Genomic DNA, 4320 nt, shown 5'->3' on the forward strand with positions numbered 1-4320 from the left:
TTCAATCATTTGATCACCCTTGCTGGAAAAAAAAAGCGTATTTGGTAGATTTGGACAATGAATTCCATTACTAGTGGCTGGAGTTTCTCCTTTCCTTTCCTTAACTCTTCTCTATCTTTTACTTGTTGAAGACAAAGCCATCACTCCAAAACTAAATATTGTCAAAACATCACACATTTAAGAAAATTTGAAATGATGCAAGTAACAAAATGTAAAGGCACTGCATGGTGAAGATAAAAATATTGTATATTCATTTAAAAGATCATGACACATAGGTCACAAAATATTACATATTCATTAAAAACAAACATAATCCAAAAACATGTTAGAAATGGGGAATTCAACCACTTCTACTCATTAGATTTAACAAATGTTTTAGACAGAGACGTGGGAGCAAGCCAAAAAGTTGCATGTGATGGGCTACTTTATAGGAAGTCATAACACTTAAGCATAATTTGCTTGCCTGTAGGCTCATGTTAACTAACATGTCTCATATATTAGTTTTAGAATGTTGAAATGTTGAGCTTCGGTACATGATATTGACCTACTCGCTGAGAAGCTCATTTCTTTTTTTTTTTCTTATTGCCAACACCTATATTTCAGCAATGGTACACAATTTTTCAAAAAATACATTTCTTGTACCAAGTGCATTTGCAAATATGTCTAATTTTGTTGTTAGTTTCTCAAACAAGGCATTCATCACATCAACCGTAAGAACTTTTCTTTTTTGTGTCTCGCGATAAAGATGTACCACTAGATGACACAAAATGAGTCAGACCAGGACTATGGGAATCCATTTTTGGTGGTGATGGAAGAGCTTTGTTAATTGAACTATCAAATGGGGACCTCAGGGGTGTATTCTTGATCGTCACTTAGGTCCACCCTGAAACTTTGGTGATGTGTCTTTCATCGGGTGTGACATGTTGTCTTTACCATTTGGAATGTGGCACAATCAACACCCTAAAATTCCTCTATCAAATGGTTGTGTCGACTGAATTAACCCTCTATAAAGTTGCAAATGGCTTTGCCTGAAAATAAACATACCAAATAGCACATTATCTTTTAGTTATTTAACCATGTCAATTGTTAATGAAGCTTTGTACAATACCTTTATCAAGTTATCCCATACTTCATTCTCAGTCTCACAAGGTTTTGTGGATTCATTCCACATAAATTCAATAAGCTCACCAAAGAAATTGTGAACCTCATGACATTTGTCTTCAAGCTTTTCTATCTATTTTTTACATTATTTTTTGTGATCCCTATTGAACAGAACTGTCGTAGAGACTCAACAACGTTAATGTTTGCCTGGGTAATCCAACTCCCATCAATCCTATTACAAAAATCATGCCTCATCAACCATAGTCATCATTAGGTGTAAGTTCATTTCATCTATCCATTTTTTGAACTTGCGAATGTCAATCATTGAATCTGGTACAACACTCTTTCCTCTATTCATTTTGTACCTATTGCAAACACAATCTAATGACGGTAACACAATTATATATAAACATTATGAGACAATAAATTACTAATGATATCAATATAAGACCAAAGAAATTTTGTATTCATTTAACTTTTTTGTACAAAACATTAATTGTTTTGATGATATATGTACATTTCATTAGTTATAGTATCACTAATGTTTGAGCATTTTCTATAATCATCCTCATGAACTTGAGAGAATAAGGCATCCATGCCTTGTTCCATCGACTCTCGTTTGACCAACGACTAGTTGTTTGATACTGTTATACTTGATCTGTGAGCGTCTATCAATGTTATAACCCTATCTCTTTTCACATCCTTGTCTCTTGGACCCTTGAAAACTACTGGTGTTGTGATACAATTGTTGTGATACGAAGCGTCTACTTATGGATGCTCCATCATGGGAAAGGAAGATACTGGTTCGATAGTTGTATTACATTTTGAGGAAGCAAGAATAGAAACCAAATCAATCTTATGTAAGGATATTCTCTCAAATTCTAAAATTAAAAATCCTCTGTAAAACGCTTCAAAAAACATAACAAATCTTCTTCGAAGATATTGTTCAAGTAAATCTTCTGTAATATCTCTTACAACAACACTTAGCTTAATTACAATCAATGTGCAAAACTGAATTAAGTTTGGAAACAAAACATTTGGAAGAGAAGCAAGAACGAGATTTGGAATTGAATGGGAAAGAAGAATGTTTATTACCTATGTCTGACTAAACATTTGGAAGAGAAGCAAGAATGTTTATTACCTATGTCTGACTAAGAGATCCATTGGACAAAGGACAAGATGCATAAGAAGATCTCTCAAGTAAAGAGTTGAAGCTGTTTTTCTTCATCAAATCCTTGAACAAAGCATTTTCAACCCTAGAAGATGTGTCAACTTCGTAAGGCATTGCAATTTAACCTAATTCAAGAAAATGCACACTACCAAGAAAAAGATACACACATCTAAGGGATATTGTCAAAATGAAACGAGAACAGACGAAGAGAAAGACATTAAAAAAAGTAGAAGCTGCAAAATGGTCAAAAATGAATTTAGAACGGTTAGTTTCTTCTAAAGTTATATTCCAATTCTTATAAATACATTTCATAATCACTAAAAGTTACTGATTGTCCATTACCTCGAGAAGGAATTTTTTGTTCAACATATCCTCAACAGATTGTCCAACATTTAATTATTTCCCCTTGTTAACAACTTGATCTATATTATCACATTCAACAAGTAGTGGAACTTGAATTACTAATTCTTTAGCATGCTTTTGAATTGGAGGAGCATGAATGACTTATAGTCTATCATTTGATTAAGAAGGTTGACCTTCAAATGTCTTTTTCAAAAGCCAATATCTTAAAGTATATCACTCCCGCTAATCAAGTCATTTTCCAATAAACTTTACATTTAAATGGCCTTTAACAAGAGGGGGGGTGGATTGTTTAAAAGGGGTTTTTGAAAACTTTTTCAGGTTTAATGAAATTCTTTGTATAAATCCAGAACAAGAATCAAGTTATCCAAAAACTCAAGCAGTTATGCAGCAATACACAGAAAAACAATCGATTGCTTATATCAGATAAGCTTAAAACAGAATTAAAATGAGTTCATGGTAAGAGAGAATCACACAAACAGCTTATACTGGTTCACTCTTAAGCCAAGAGCTACATCCAGTCCCCAGAATACCACTAGATAATCCATTAAGCAATCAAACCATATTACAAAACACAAACCACCAAAGTAGTGACCTTGAACCCTTCAAGAAACACACTACCTTTGGAAAACCACACCAAAGTATTGATCTTGAACACCTCAAGAACACAATACTCCTTGGCAATACAACAATAGAAATACAGTAATCAATGAAGAAGGGAATAGAATACAATTGCAATCCTATTCCACTCTCTCTTGATAATCCTAAGCTTGATGTGAATCTTGAAATCTTAGAACCAAATTTGTCAAACTAAATTTGTCAAAACTGTTTCTTACTTGTTTGAAAACATAAACAAACCATTTATATTTTCCAAAGATTTGTCAAAGCATTTAATGAAGGAGCGTATTCAGTTAGAAAACAATTAAAACAGATTCACCATTCAAAACTGAATTCTGTTAGGATTTTCAAAGAAACAATCGGTTGAAATCACGAAACAACCGATTGTTTTGGCTTGACAGTTAAGTCAACCAAACCAAACACCTTTTAACCTTTTTCAAAAACTCTTAAGAGTAAAACAACCGGTTGATTCGACAAAACAACATGTTGTTTTTCACTTAGTCGGAAAAACACTTAATTTCAAAAATGTTTTAATTCACATCAGTTTTAGATTCAAAAAAGGAGTGGATCATACTTTATTCTACCCAGATCCCACCCAAACACAGCAACAACACCAGCCTTTCATCAAACACATTGGATTTGGAATCTTCAAAGCACTTGATCACACTTGATCAACATATACATCCAAACACGTACATGTCATAAATTGGGTTTCCATCCTTTGAATAACTCAAAAGATGTCTTTAAAATAACATTGGTTGGAACTTGATTTTTAGATGTTTTCATTATGGTGACACTTTTACTTAAGGTTGGGATTTTAGAAATTTATGGTTAGGACCTAAGGAAGATTCCAACTGGACACGAACTTAACCAAGTGGTTAGGTAAGTGTGAATGTTCACTTCACAGATAAAAAAGATGAAAAACAAGATATAGTGAGGATGAGATGCAATTGCGGAATTGAAATGGACACAAGGTAAACATCAATGGTGGACATGGCCTCCCAAATGATGCACCATACTCATGATAATAAGTGAAACCCAAGAGCAACAAATAAGAGAACTAAGAGACA

This window comes from Phaseolus vulgaris, chromosome 8 (assembly GCF_000499845.2).
Source record: "Phaseolus vulgaris cultivar G19833 chromosome 8, P. vulgaris v2.0, whole genome shotgun sequence".
Lineage (NCBI taxonomy): Eukaryota > Viridiplantae > Streptophyta > Magnoliopsida > Fabales > Fabaceae > Phaseolus > Phaseolus vulgaris.